Genomic DNA, 17,484 nt, shown 5'->3' with positions numbered 1-17,484 from the left:
CATTACCACCATGTATAGCATGTCTATCATACTACCATAGCCTTCCCAAAAATAAATGGCAGACATCCATTAGAATGATTTCACTAAGAGCCTCATCATGGCAACTCCTAATCTTGAAATTTACCAAACATTTCTCACTAACCAAGACCTTATGATTGTCTTGCACCCAAGAAATTTTATAGGGTTAGGGGTGTTTCTCCCTCTTGCACTTTAGCTTTGAGACCATCTCCTCTGACACCAAGTTGTTAGTGCTTCCACCATCAGTAATCAGATCACAACATTTACCCTTATACTTGCACCTAGTATGAAACAAACTCCTCCTTTTCCCAGGTTCAGTCTCACCACTTAGTAATACTCTTTCATTAACTAGAACCTTTCCACTTTTTGCATCCTCTAAATATGATGATTGTGCATCATCATCCACATGAGAAACCTTTTCTTGACCATCAATTCTCCTAACTATCCTTCCTTGGAGTTGAGGGTATTCAAAGAAACAACTAAATTATTCACTATAATGAAAACAAGTAACACAAACTCGCCTCTTCTTGAACCTTTTCTACATCCTCTACCTCTTCCTCTCTAATCTCCAAAATTTTGATCATAGAAGTGGTTGAAATCCTCATTCCTCTAGTTTTGGCTACTACCCACATCTTCATTTTTTTTCTTGTTCTCATTTTGGCCTCCAAATAACCTACCACCACCCCTTCCTCCTTCACTATGCCCTCTTTGCCTTCTATCAAACTTTTTTTTAAACTTATCCTCAACTTGCAAGGCAAACTAGCATGCCTCTTCAATGATAGTCATTCTAACCAGATTTAAATCCTCCTGAATTCTAGGTTTTAACCCACTAAGGTAGCAGGAAACCTTCTCCTTGTTTGGTTCTACATGCCTTGCCCTAATAAGGATTGGGTAAAACTCTATGTATTCTAGGATAGATTTTCTTGCTTGCTTTAACCCTTGCATCTTCTTGAACAAATCAAGCTCATAGTCAATAGGAATGAGCTACGTCTTTATTTTTTCCACCATGTGATCCCATCTTGTGATTTTTTGCTTTGCTCTTCTATTTCTTTCCAACTGAATCTCTTTCAATGAGATTTTGCATGGCCTTTCATTTTGACCTTCATAAACTTAACCCTATTAGGGTCCCTGATATCCTCATACTCAAAATATTCCTCTAGTTCATTGATCCATTCGATCAGCTCATCTGGGTTTAGATTTGCTAAAAACATGCCAATGTCAATTTTAGCTCTTCTTCTAGGCTTGGAAATTGCCCTAAAAATCTTCTCCTCTTCAAGGTTTAGGACTTCTCCATTTCATTCCCCTTCCTACCCAATATTTCCTTCTTTATTTTTTTCCTCACTTTTGTCACCTACGACAACATTCATCCCTCTATGGATCTCCTCCTGCAATGCCTAGACTTGTCTCTGGAGGGATCTAACCTTAGTAGTAACAAATTTGGCCCTTCCACCACACTCCCTTTGTGGAGGCATCTTCTTGTATCAAAACCCATAACCACACAGTCCTAGTGCAAATCGACTCACAATTGGCACTTTGTCTACACACTTACGAAATACCTACTCTGATACCACTTGATTATGGCACAATGCAAGACCAAATGAACACAATAGGAATGGGGGAATATTATTATTTGAATTGATATGTTGTTACATTGAGTACAATTTAAATACACTCAAAGACCTTTCCTATGGGATTATAATGTGGTTTGATTCTGAAAAAAAATCCTCCTCCCAATACCCTCTCCCAAACTCCACTAAAAACTACCTTTGCAATGCCAGAAATGTCCCTAAGTACCCAAATTAGGTTTATGGTTAGGAATAAATTTTAGAATATTACATTTGACATCCACCATTAAAACAAAAGGTTCTAGAAAACATGTCAAAAGTTGGCATAAAATTAGAAGAATCCAGAAATGGTAGTCCAACTTTCGGGAGGCATACCTTTTGATTTAGGACTCCAATTGATGAGCCTTTTACATTTTGGAAAGTTCTCCAAGCACTCTATAGAATTATGGACCAGATTTTCTCATCCCCCATTTTATAAGCCCATACAAGGTCATTTAGTTCCTCAAATATGACTTTGAAGTGCTCTTAAGAGGTCTCCGGGAAACTTAAAACTACAATAAATTTCAAACTATAAAGTATTTTGACCGATTTTTTTAGAGTTCTTTAAATTAAAATTATAATCATCCCTCTAACTCATTATAACTAGCATACCTAAAAATTTAATTCAATTTTTTTTGTAAAATAAGCCGAGAGGTATCTAATTTTTCAAAAGAATTAATATAAATTTAGTAAATATTGTATTCAAATGAACACAAAAAATCCATGAATAAACTATTGTATTTGCTTTTATATAAACTATGCCTTGATATTAATACATAGAAGTTTTATGAGACTAGAAAATTCAGCAAATCAAATTTAGACAATGATTTATTTCACCATGTACAAATTTTTAAAAAAACATATTCCATAAATATCATAGCAATAATAAAATGCATATTCTATTGAAAAAATTAAATAAAAAAAAAATCATGGCAATAAAAACGTTTCGAGACTCTTGATCCGCCTCATTGAAAAAAATGATTTAAGACTCTTGATCTGCCTCATTTTTACTTCCATTTCCTCTCTGTAATTTTCACAATTTTAATTATATTTAGTTTACTTCTATTTTGTTTTTCTAACATGTAAATGAATGTCAATTTATTTTCAAAATGGAAAATATTTACATTGAAGATTGTTGCCACTGTAGAAGGCCTCTCAGCTTAATTATGGCTCAATTACAAAATAACCTATTTTTGCATTGGCACGTATCACAAGGTGCTCAAAAACTCTAACCTAGAAAACCAATAGTGGAACTATGAGAGTTGGAATATTTATTTGACCCAAATGGGTATCCAAAAATTAAAACACTTTAAATAGAAACTTACAGTAAACATATTTTTGGGTGATACAGGATTTCTCTTACACCACTGGATACTCCTACATCATGTTTCAAAAATCTCGATGAGAATAGAGTAGATCTAGGGGCAACTAATTCCCATTTGCAACAAACCTATTTAGACAATAGGGCCAACTATAAGGCTATACTCCTTATTATTTAGGCTCTGCAAAACCTAACTAGGTGAACCTATAGATTCCTCATATGGTACTAGTGTTAAAAGCATTCAATTAAATCTAGACAAAGTAGATAAAATCCTTATTTCTCCTATACTTCTGTAATAAAAAAATGTAGTAGAAAATTATAAATCCTATGAAATCCACAAGTTGGGTGACGACATCTTTTTAGCACTTAAATAGAAAGGGAAATGGATGAATATAAATTTGATTTCAACATATCCCAAATATGCAATAGTAAGAAACATATTGATCTTGTAGCTGATCAGTGCCTTATTTATTAAGAAATTCCATAAATCACACACATACATCTATGATACCATTGACATATTCTATACATTAAGATATTAGATCTATCCTATCACTTTGTGAATCAAACATCAGTATTTAGAAAGACGTCATTCTCATGAAATATCCTTCTCAAATAACCAGTAATCTTGTCAAATATATCAAACATTTACTTGGCTCTTTATTCCAAAAAAAAAAACACACAAGACATAAAACATTAAGGGGATGCAAAAGGATTTATGTTCTTTGTCCCTAAACCATAAAATGTTGCAAATTAGAGAGATAGGAGATGAGAATCAGAAAGAACCTAAGAAGTTTTATGTTCATTGTATTCATCTCTTTGAAACAGTACATTTAAGATGTATGTAAATAACTCCTAAAACCACTAAGTAGATTAGAACTATCTATATTAGCTTCATTATTGTTGTTCATACAAGATAGAATGCTGAAAAATGATGGAATCATAGCTCTGGATCCAACCTTGTGGTATCACAGACTAACTAGAACCAACCCTCACAATAAGAGAGAAATACAAAGATATAGGAAAGAAAGAAGAAACCAAGTCTAATCTAGAAGTGACACATGTCCACTTGAATCTCCATCCCATACTATTGTAAAGCATCTCTCTTTTCTCTACAACTAAAATCTAAAAGGAATCTCATCATTGTGTATATGAAACTTTGAAATATTTATTCCTAATGATGGGAAACCCTTGCTCTGATAAATTATCAAATATGCATATGAAATACTGATAAAATCTTGTACTAAAATGATTTAGAGATTAAAAAAACCATCACTAGCTACATCTATAACAAACTTTACACACACACAATATATCATTTTGAAAAAAACCAACTCTGAACTGCTATTCCTAAATGTGGTTGAAAAATGAATACCTGGCACAAAAATCTAAATAACTCAAACATATGACTTCTTGTGTGAAAATAAAAATCCAAATTTGGAAATTCTTCTCTGAGACCTTTCTGACAGTATATGATAGTAATATATTTACTTATTGGAGATGTCCAGAATGTCTAGTTGAAGTTCAGGCTCAAATATGGCTCTCAAATCTGCATTATATTTTGCAAAAAATTAAAACCTTTTCTAAAGTTAAAAGTTTAAAATATAACCTCTTTGATTTAAAATGGCCTTCTACACTTATTTTTAGAGGTAAATATTAAAAAATTAAACTTTATGCACTTTGGACTTTTCCCTATAGATTTCCATTTGGGTCAAACTACTTTGACCACATTTGACACATTTCACAACATGATTGGTCATGTTTTACACTATCATCCACCACTTGGTTGCCATGTGAAATCCTCTGATTAGCCAAAATACTCTATCATTTCCACCTAAGCCCACTACAATGTAGTGCCTCCCCACTTCCCCACTTTACTTATCTTCCCTACTTCTTTGAAATGAAGGAATGCATTGTCTGTCAGATATGACATGTGTTAGCATCTGGTGAATTACTCATTTTCTTTGCCACATCATCATTTATGACCACATGACACCTCCCTACTTCCACCTATTCTTTAATGACCTTACATCTTTGTAATACAAGAACATGGCATTTGTCTAATCTTGCCACATGGTAGCATCTGGAGCATTCATCTTGAAACTGGCATGTAACCTACCCCTCAAAATCCATGTGACATGTCACCTTGTAATTTTTCCTCAGGTCATGTCACCACTAATATTGGCATGTCCATTCAAAATATCTTCTTTAAATTTCCCCCAACTGGCCAAGTGGGCCCCTCATAAGGTTTCCTTGTATATCAAAAGTTGTAAGCCTCTGAGACATTACACTATGGTGCATTTGGACATTTAAACAACTCAGAAAAAACCTCTTATTGAGAAAACTATTTTCTTCAAACTACACTCTGCATCCTTCTATTTTTTCTCTTGTTTGCTCCTTATTGATCAACAATATTCCTTTGGAATGCACATGATACCAAATTCTACAAAATACCAATAAAATGGTGTAGACATCACAACAAGAAACAACATTCTATTTGTATCCTATCATAAAAGGTGAACTACGAGCATGTACTGCCATGTTGCCATTATTTAACTGGGAGTAATCAATGCATGTCATCCCTTTTTCTATTAGTGGAGAGGGAAGGGCCCATGGGCTAACAATACAGAAGCCAAGTTTCAAAGAAATCTGTGGAGGAAGCTATCATTTTCACATTGGTTTTGTGGTGGGGCTTATCGCATGATTTGTTCTCAGAAATTAATCAATCCTTCAACTCAAATATACAAATAAATCCCTCAAATCTACTTCTCACTCCTATATCTCCCACAAGTCCATTGAATACTCATAGTTTTGCACATTAGATCACTAGTTCAATATTCCTTCATTCATCAAGGACCCTACTTAGTATTGTGATTTTCCTTCTCCAGTTTTCAAATAGCTTATCTCACACATGCTAGATTTGTTAATCTAGTCTTCAACATGGCATTACCTTCCTAGAAATCTTTCTTTGGAGCTTCTGAATAGAATAACTTATGAAACTTGGATGAAAGTATTCTTGATCGAGAAATAACAACAACCCTTAGTAAGGTTTTCAAAACCTCTAGATATGGAGATTCCACCAAATAATGGTTCATTTTCAATACAAGTTTGACCTTTCCATAATTCATGCATGGATTCTAGTCTACAAATAGGTTCTACAATTTCTTATAAAGTTGAGAGAAGGTCTCCAAGATAAACGTCCCTTGACACAAATCCATAGTGATCTATTAAAATGATCACATTTAAAATCCAACTTAGTAAAATCTCTTTTGTTCATACCTTCTCCCTCACCATCTTGTTATTCCTCTTCATATTTTCAAACAAGCCCCCATGAATTCATTTTGTGCCACTTCATGAACTACATGATGATCTATGCAATCCTTTCATCTTGTGTGGCTTCATGGATATCTAAATAAGAGAAGCACATTATCTATTCCTTGTGTGTGTCAAATGGAAAAATAGATGGTTTTGGTCTCCCCTAGTATTCTTATTTGATGATTAGTTTCTTTGAAACGTAAAGACAATTGGATTCAAAATATGCATTAAATTCTTTGTGTGAAGGTCCAACTATTCTCATTTCCATTTCCTCAAAAAAAAATGATTTGACATGTGACATATGCATATGAACAAAGTTTTCTAATTTCCTTAATCATAACAAAATACTTTTGGCATAAAAAATATCCCTTTTCACCTAGCTTCCAAACATCAAATTGAAAAATCAGAACACATAAATTTAAGAAAGGCTTTAGATGTCAGTTTTTAAAATGATTGATGGTGAGATCTAAATAAGTGCATGCATTGAACTTTAGTTCTTTCCTTACAATGTTAGTTGTGTACATGATCCAACATATCCATTGGATTTTCAATGTATGTGTGTGTTGGAAGATCTTGCAATGACTTAAACCATCATAACTTTTCCTTTTAAAACATCTTTAATATTCCAATGCCTTATCAATTTGTTGAACTTAGCCAGGCCCCAAAATGGGTCATGCTAAATTTTTTCTATTTGAAACATTTGAATTTTCAAATTGATTTATTGATATTTTCATACTAACTAAATTCCAAAGTAACCACTTCTTTACCATTTAACTAATTTTAATACTCCATGAAAAACTACCAATTTTGCGCCAAGGGGTCCTTTGACTGGCTTTAAAAACTGACTAAATCACTTGGCCGAGCCTTAAGATCTGACATGTTGGTTCTTTGTTCTACATTATCTTACCATGTTAGATTTTTTCTCATGTCTACATATAGGTCAAAATATATTGATTTTAAAAGTTTCCTTCTTAGAATTGCATGCAAGCAAACATGTCTAAAAACCATAAATCGCATTTAGTTTTGGCTTTGAAAATAGGTCAAACTAATATTTGGGAGCATAAAAACAAGGGCATCAGTTCACTATCATGAGGATAGTATAAATATATGCTTTGGGCTCATGAAAAAAAACTAGGCACATTTGGTGAATGGTCAAAGTGGGAACTAGGGACACTAGCAGAAAAGTGATTTTCACAAATAGAATGGACCTAGGAAAGTGTGCAGATAGATTCATCGAGACTTGAAAATTGGCACACTTGAAAATTTTTAGAGTATAACAAAAAGATGCAATTCATTTGGTTCAATAAATCATGGATTTAGAGTTAATACATCCCAACAAGGCTACTGATCAATTTACACTTTATGACACTTGTTAAACTTTAGAAATTACACTTGGAATCACATTCAAAATCAAGTCAAATGGATTCGTCACAGGCTCAAATCTGAAACATAACAAACCTCCAACCACTAGAATGTAATGAAAATTTAATTTTCTCATTTCTTTCAACTAGATCAAAGTTACAATTAGTCAAACAGGGCCTCCTAGAATTCTGAACAATTTTACATCAGCATGATAACAATAAACTAAATTTGAGGGATTCAAAAATAGTCAAAACACATCGAAATGACTAAAAGTAAAAACATAGGTTCTCTGATGTGCATAGTAGAAACTCCCAAAGCAATGAGTTATGAAATATTACTAGGTGTGAATTATTCAAATGCAAACTAGGCTTCCTATCATCATTTGACACTTGAGCAAAAAAGTAGATTTGAACATTGCTCAAAGTGAAACTTCACAGAATGACTCGGAATGGAAATTTATCTTCATGCGATGCATGGATATACTAAATGCAAAGTGTTAGAAACATTAAGCACTTCATAGGCCTCAATAGGATAGTTGGGTATAGATGCATTAAAAGCACTTATAAGACTCAATTTGACTCAAAAGCTTGGAAACGTACACAAATTAGGAATGCAATTTTGAGTCCCAACATGTGGGACTTTTCCTTTTGGTTGTGTAAGGGTAGTGAAACTCAGTTTTGTCAGTCTATATATTTTATATGCACATGCTACTAACATTTTATTGTTTACACATTCTCCCTATAGATTAGATTTTTCATGTATACATTTTGGCATGCTTGGTGGGACCCACTTCATGGATTATTTTCTATGCTAACCTTCTAATGGGTGTCATTGAAGTATGTTTTTCTGAGTTCTTATGCTTGTATATTGAAGGTGCATTGGAGGATCAAAAGTCTTGCATCAAGCTCAAACAAACAATTGAATGACAAATAACACTCTTTATCATTTCCTCATTTTCTTTTGCAATTTCCAGGAAGTATTTGTATTACATATACGTTTTAGTTTTTTTTGTAAGAAATAATTTGTCCTTATTGTTTTGAAAAAGTAATTATTTTCCTTTATTCAAAAATATTTTTTAATATACACATATAAATTCTAATATATATGATATGTATACACACATATATTTTTAGTTTATTCATATATATTACAATATAAAATACATAAAAATAAAATTTTATTTTAAAAATTGTGATAGTTTATGGACTATTCATAGCACACGGCTCACACTTTGTAGTTGTCACAATTTTTAGATTGCTCAATTTTTATATAAAAGCTTTTCTTTTTACATATATTTTATCGTGTACTTTGGTCTAAAGGTGTGATTAAATTTTTAGAATGTGCAAGTGTTGGGTTTAATGCCCATAACATCATTTTATATGAAATATTTAAATAGAAAACAAAAATCTCATAGATTCAATTTAAGACAAATAAATGCACTAGAAAATTCAAAATTAACATGTGGTGTATGGAAGGATGTTACAAGTGTGAGGTCACCGGTTCAACTCCTGCAAACAACTGTAGTAAATTGTTGTTTTTGTTATTTCAATGTTTTAAGAAATTTTTAATTGGGATTTTTCTATAGGGATTAAGCTAGTGGTCATATGGATGACTAGGGGCTATACTAAAACTTTCAAATCCCTTCCCTCCACATTTTCTTAATGCAGTCCCAAGGGCTAAGTTTCCATGGCTTAACTTAGCCCCTTGTCTCCTCACAATCCATAGAGAAGCACTTCTACAAAAATTCTTATAACTTTTGCATACAAGCTCTATTTTGGATGATTCAAAAATTGTTGCAAAGCTGGTTCAGCCCTCTATCTAGATTTACAAAAAAATATTATTAGATACATTCTAAAAAATTAGGTGAATGTGTTCAAAGTCTCTCATTTTTGCAATCAAAAAATGCTCATAACTTTTGCAAACAAAATCATTTTTCACTAAATGTTTTTTAAAATTTATTAGAAAAATGCAAGAAATTTTACTTTGATGTCAATTTCAACATTTTATTATATGTTTGAAGTTTTTTCCACACATTTTCATATTGATGCTTAAATTTAACCGTACTCATTTAGGTTTGAAATTTAAAAGATTGGGCGCATTTTAAACCCCAATGTTACTTGTGTATTCTTTCCTGTCATGCCTTTGGGTAATCTTGAGTGCATAAGAAATAATTGGTCTTTTTTTTCTTTTTATTAGGAGGCCTTCTTAGGGGTTTGATCACCTCAAGGGACATCTTCATCTTAGTGGGAGGTCAATCTAAAGAGACCTCTCTTGGAAGTAAAATCTTGTCACTCTTGGCTAACCCCCAAAGAATTTTATACCTTTGGGAAGTGAAGGTGAACATTTGGGTTATTGTCACTTTCTAGATATGTGGCATTATTCTCTTTCATCTACTGATTTGGGCCTCACATACCTTATGTATATTGAGGACATTCCTTAGTTGAGATTGTATATCTAATTTAAAGATTGATAGGATTGTTGGCATGTCTGACATACTTGAATGTTTAAAACCTTCCCCATTTGCAACCAAAATGGGACACACCATCCAAATTGGTCCTTACAAGTGTGTCTTGTATATGTTTCATTATTTTCTTTGCATTTCAAATTTGAAAATTCCAAAAACATTATGAAATTTGAAAAATCAAAAAATGTAATTTTTTTTCAAGATTCAAAACATTTCAAAAAAAAAGCCTTGTTATAATTCCACTTAGTTAAGTCATTCACATCATTTAAACATCACTTCTATCTATTCATTTCATCATCATCATCAAACATATTTTTTATTAATTATTCTCTTAATCATCTTTAATCATCCTAATAATTTCCTAATCTTCTTAACCATCTAGTCAAGTCTTATCTTCATCCTAATCATCTATCATTATCCACAAAAAGATTTACTTTCCTTGTCCAATCTCATCATTCATCCTTAATCCAATCTTTTCAGCCATCATCCCTTTTCAAAGTCACATCTTCTTAATCAAGTCTTTTAATTTATCTAAATTATCCAAAATCTATCTTTCAAATTTCATCTATCCAAATTCCTCTTCTAATTCAAGTTTTCACAAAATATTATACTTTGGTCTAACAAGTACCATCATAATTCTTGGAATTTAATCTTAGTTATCTTGATTTACCTACATCTAATCATAGTCAAGATTAATTAAAATCAAAATCATTAATCATCTTTCTCCTTCATCAAGATTCAATGTGATCTTTTGGTAGAAATATTTATCCAAAGTGTGATATTAGACCTTCATCCTTGGCAAGGATTTTATAGTTGAACTCTCTCACTTGGGATCATTTCTCCATTTTCATGATTGATTCATCTAGTTTTTATCTTATTTCAACTTGGGATCATTTATCCATCTCCAAGTTGAAGAAGGTATCATCATTTGAATCCAACATGCAAATTATTTGCAACATAATAAGGTATTTATCTACGTCAAGGTTACCTCAAACCTTTATCCAATATCAAATCAAATCAAATCCAAATCCAATCTAAAAAAAACAAAACAAAAAAAGTACAAACTTGCTCCTAGTCCTAAGTTCATATTTCACCCATCATCAAACCTTGCATCACTCCTCATCTAAGCTCCATGGATCATAATAAGATTAACTAAATTGTTGAGGATCCTCAAAGGTAATATTGAGTCATACCTCTAACCCAACCCATGTATCAAATAAATCCTCCAAACTTCATATCTAATCCTAATCCATCTCACATTTCATGTCCTTCCTCTACCCTTGAGAAGGGAAATCTACCTCATTATCCTTCATCAACATATGATTCCATTCATAGCCCACATAATACCTCAAACATAAATGGCATTTCCCAAGAATATGAGGAACTCAAGAATTATTTCCTTAACCTACCAAATGGGGGTCAAAAGCAAACATCTACCTTTCAAAACATATGTCATATAACCCCCATCTTTCCAAGTCTATAATCCTCATTTCCTATCTAAATGAAATCCTCCATGTAATTTCCCATACTTTGAGCTTAGTGTCCAACACCATCACCCCAATCCTCTAAACATGCATTAACCTCCACATAATTCTAATCCTCAAAAATCCACCTCATCCCCACATTCTAATAAGTATTTCTTTGTCCCACAATCATCGGTAAAAAGGTTTCCTAAATCTAAAACTCAAAATAAAGTGGTCTTATCATCCAAAGCCATCCACCCACTTTCATGTCAATAGCTTTTTCTAAAGCATGTTGTCATGGATTCCTCTTCTCCTATAGATCCAATAATTCCTATATCTCATTATTCCCTTATCCCTTGAGATAAATTAACTCCTCTTAATACATCTCATGATCTCCTCCATAATCAAGATCAAGACATTCCTTCTCTCATGCCCATTGTTGATTCCCTTCCTTCTCAAGACTTAACATTCAATAATCCTCCACTTCATAAAGATGTTCCTTCAAGGTCAAATCACTATATCTCATGGTTTCATTCCCTCACTCTAATATATGATCAAATCATTCCTTCCATTCCACCACATAATCCTCCTATAAGTCAAGATTAAAGTACCCCTTCATTTGTATTTCATGATCCCAATCCATATTGTTGTCCTATTATACCTCCTAATTACCCTTATTGTCCCAATCCTCCAAAATATCTCATCAAAGCTAACTGATCCATTCATGAACCCCATATACAATGACTTGCATCTTATATTGAAAATAATAAGTATCCCATTGAAGAAATAATGTATCAAGATGTTGGTATACCTTCCACTTCTTCCAAATCCATAAGTCTTCCATCCAAACCTAAATATTCTTATCATCCATATGCCAAATCCATTTTCAGTTCCTATGTCCCAAATAAAAAACCTTCACCCTTTCCATGCATTTTTGGTCCTTACATACATCCATCTACCATATGCAAGTCTTTCACATCATCCCCTTGTGCTCCTAATAAAGGTAAAAATAAGGAACACATCCTTGAATTACTTCCAATTTTCACCTTCTACTATTACATCTATCATCAATCCATACATTGTATCCTCATGCATCTATACCATGGCCAATGGAAGAAAACTAGATGCCAAAGATAAAGTGAATCAAGCCAGAAATTGAGACAAATACAACTATCAACATCTCCCATCTATAATACATGTTCAAGATAAGAAAATTCTTATCCAAAAGAAAGAAAAACTAAGAAGGCTAGAAAGAATGAAAATGAAAAATTCAAAAATCATATGGATTCCAAAGCTTCTTAAATAAGTAATTCATTTGAAAGAAAATTTCAAAATAAAATTTGATTTTGCTAATCCAAAGGCTTCCTTCATTCCTATATCCCCAAATCTTCCATCTTCTAACTCCATTTTGGGTCCTTCTGTAACCAAATCCACCATCCTAAATCCAACATCTCATTTATCTATTTTGGGTCCTTATATCCAAAAATTCAATATTTCTCCTTCATGTCCTTCAAAATTTCCTCCTCTCCACCATATTTCAAGGTGTGTACTAATGATGATCTTCCCACCTCCCTTGTCCACTTATTCCAAAGTCATCTAGCATAGCATCCATCAACCATGTTTCATTCCCAAACATTCCACTCTCTTAATCTAGAATTCATCATAAATCCATTTACTTCATTTCCCATTCTATTTCATCCTTCTTTCCACCATCCTACCAACATATATGAGAAAATAGAAAAATAAAACCTTGAAAAAAATAAGAAATATTTAGGGATACCCATTGGTAACTACAATTAAAATAGTTTTTATGTTGTCATTGATATCAAACTTTATTGGTGAGACAATTTCTACTTGATTATAGTGTCTTATCAATATGATTAATCAAAAAGATTTGAAAAGGAGAGATAATAAGATGGCCTAGTGAAAAGGTTGAGTTATATGGAAACTACAATGGGCACTTGATCAGTTGGACTTTGAAAAGATAGTGTGTTGTTTAATCATAATACTAAGTGGAGAAGATAGTTGAGTGCAAGCCTAGAAGAGATGATCAATGAAGGACCAAATGCATAGTCTAAACCAAGCTTCAAAGTAGAAGATTAAGGAACTTATAGTTGAATCTATGTTATGCTAGTATCAAACAAGTGAATAGTAGAAGCTAAGAAAATATAGTGTCAACCAAGCACCAATAAAGAAATAATATCATAAAATTTGGACTAAGAAAAGTTAGTGTAAGTTGAACAAGATTGTTGGTGATGAACACATTATCTAGTGATGACCCAGGCCAAGGAAGGAATTGAGATTCTTAATTGACATAGTTGAATTCCTGAAATATGTAAAGCATGTTGAAGATAAGGATTGATGAGATAGATTATTTAATGCAAGAGAAATAACATTTGAGTGTTTCTAGGCATGGATCCAAAGAGAAGTTTCTAGAAGGAGAAGGAGGACACAAAATGGTGGAAGGAGTCGATCAATCTGAGCTAAACCTAAGATCAACAGTGATGTTTTAAAGGAAAAAGATCAAAGATATCTATTTAAGGAGGCATAAGGATTAACCTAAGACAGATTAGTAGCTGCTAATTTTTTTATTGGCAAACCTGAGTAGAAGGCTATGAAGAAGGAGATGAGTTGAGGTAAAGAGTGATTTCTTGAAGGATTTTCCAGGTGGATCAAAGAGTGTAATGGAGACATGAATGGAATTTAGTCAATGTCTTAGAAGATGAGCCACATTGTGATTTTTATTTGCAAAGTTATTTTTATTTATCAAATCAACCTATTAATAAATAATAATCATTATATCAGTTAAAATCCATTAATCAAGGTTGACCTAATAACCATTTGAAAATTTTTTAATTGAGGTGAAATTCTAATAGAATGTTTGCAAGTCCTTTAGCAAGGACACTCTTAAAAGGGTTATTAATCCTTTATTAGGGTCACAGCTAATAGTGTGTATTGTAACCTTTATCAGGGTTGGATCCAAACAAATTTCACTTTAGAAGACTAAAAAATAGTGACATGTTGCTAGCGGTTTTTTGCAAATTAGGTTTCCACATTAAATCTTGGTTTTTTAATTGTGTGGATGTTATTGAGATGTTTTACTATTTAATGTTTTACATTATGTAAGTTAAGTTACTATTGGGATAGTGAACTACAATTGTATGTTATTGGTAAGTTTCTATAGAGACCAAGCTGTATAAAGGATAGATCTAATTTTTTTGATGAGTATACAAGTTTAATTGGTACATCTAGACCTAAGGACAACTAATTCACACCCCCCACACCCCCCCCACCCCTCTTAGTTATTCTAAATCATTCTAGTAGTACCATCCATGTAAATGGATTCTTGAGTCCTCCCTCCATTTTATTATCATGTATCCATCATCATCCAAATCTATTCACTTATCCTCTTCCTCTTTTACTCTGTACTTGGGGGAAAGCTTCATCCATACTATACTACCATACATACCTTCTATGTTTTCTATCCATAATCCATCATCCTATCTAAGTTAATCATACTTTTTCAATTTTGATCTTAAATATTGTTTTCCTTCCATCGATCCATATGCTCATGTACCGCATCCCTTGCTCATTATCCCTACATTATACTACATGGTTCCATGATACTTTTACATATTTGATCTTGACATCCTATCCATATGTTTCCATCACATAGTCCTTACCATGTTCATTTCCTTGTCATGTTCATTTCCTCCATCCATAATCCTAAATAATTCCATCATCCTTTCATATGTGTTTGGTCTTGATTATCACATGCATTTCCTCCATTTAATGTTCCACATTTCATCTATAACCTAGGTGTCATTAATCCCCATCATATTCATTTCCTTCATTTCATATCCTTTATCCACCCATCTTCCACTTTCATACTTATGCTTATGATCAAAGCTAGAGGTGTGCACATATCAAAAGTAAAAATTAAAAAATTTACATGCATGCTTTGGAAAGATAGAAGCCTCCACTTACTCCATGCAATAGCTTTCACACCACCTTTCCATTCTAATGCATCTTTTCCCACCACCTTTCCTTCCATTTTTCCTATCCTTGGTATGGGGCATTTTAACTCCTTTGAAACATGGTCCTTGGTTCCCCATTTTCCTGTAACATATCCTTTGATCCTCAATATTCTTTCATCCATGAAAATATCCCCATCTTTCTTCCATTCACATGCATTGGTTCTCCCTTGTCATTGGTCCCAATATTTTCTACCTTTCATCAATTCAATCAATTCATTTATCCTCTAATCTTATCAATTTCCTTCTTCTAATCCTTTTATATCAAATTAATGTATCTTCTACTCTACTTAATATTCATTCTATCTAAATTCATTTTCTTCTCATTCAAAATAATTCTTCCAATCCCATTTTGTTTAATATATTCATGCAAATCTCCATAAAATCCAAAGAATATTTTAAAAATAGAAACTATCAAAAAAATTTAAAAATGAAAAAATCCCAAATTGAGTGTAATCAATACTACTCCAATCAATCCACTCTTGTAATTGAGTACATTGATCCTTAATTAGTTCATCATTTTGACTCAAATGAGCTGATAACTATTGACAACATTTAATCATCATCATGGGATGTTAACTTCCCAATCCTTGGATGGGCATTTTTCTTATCATTAACTTTGTCCTCCTCAATCTGTCATCATCAAGTAATCCATTAATTGGTTTTCAACTTGATTAGGGGAAAAAAATTGGTTTTCTTTTGACTTTTTGTGTATTCTTTCTTGTTACATGTATGCATTAGCATTTTCTGTATTTATCATGCTCTTGCATATCATGGGGTCATAAGTCATATGGTTATACTAGACCCTTTTTATCATGTACTTGAAACATTTTCATATTGGTTTCTCATACCTTAGTGCATAATGTTAACTAAAATATCAAACTTAGGATGTTCACAGCATTGTAGCATAACTTATCAATTTTATCATTTTCCCTTTCCTTCCCTACCCCTATCCATTTCAAGAGAACATCTATCATCTATGTTCCCCTAACCCACATGTCCTCTTGATGGGGCATATCTCTCCACCCTTTTCATCCTTTCATTATTGGGTCATTGTGCTACTAATCTTATCCCTTTATTAGCTATATTTTATTTTTCTTTGATATAACATTAATGATGCTATATATAAAAGAGTGGCGAAATAGAGGCACCAATTTTTTTCCAATTAAGCACAATTACCCTTATCTTACCCAATTAACTAGATATTAGTATTTATTTAATTATATCCTTATCCTACCTTTAATTAAATAAATTTACATTTATTTAATTACATCCATCTTTATCTTCTGTCTTTGATTTAAATAAATTTACATTTATTTAATCCTAGTATATTTCCCCTCATCCCACTTGCATCTTAATCCTTCACTTTAATTAATTGAATGACTTAGTTTTCTTAATTAATCCACTTTTATCCTACTTGGAATTAAATATTACATTTAACTCTATTTGAGCACATAACTTCTAACTTTAGCCTCACTTCTGTAACCTAACCAAACCTTCTAACTTAGGTTAATCCACTTACCCACTAATTAATGTTAATATCCCACCTAATTGTATCCTTAAATCATTTACACAATCCTAATCAAAGGATTGGAAAACTCTAGTTACATGTCACATGTGACTATTACACTTACACATTTCTCCCCTATTACTTTCAAAGGTGGCTCATACATGTGTGAGCAACCTTGAGCCTCTAACCCTCTTACACATGTCATTGTCCCATAACTTTCAAATGAGGCTCATACATTTGTGAGAAACCTTGAGCTTCTAACCCTCTTATGCATGTCAATGACCCATCACATCAAAAGTTACTCATATATGTGTGAGAATCTTCCCCCCTTTGAATTATCAAAATCCTAATCCACATGGAGTCCACTTGGCCTCCACTTATCCTCCACATCAT

The sequence above is a fragment of the Cupressus sempervirens genome, chromosome 2, assembly GCF_028749045.1.
Source record: "Cupressus sempervirens isolate cs-2001-9-10 chromosome 2, ASM2874904v1, whole genome shotgun sequence".
Lineage (NCBI taxonomy): Eukaryota > Viridiplantae > Streptophyta > Pinopsida > Cupressales > Cupressaceae > Cupressus > Cupressus sempervirens.
This window is presented reverse-complemented; position numbering follows the sequence as displayed.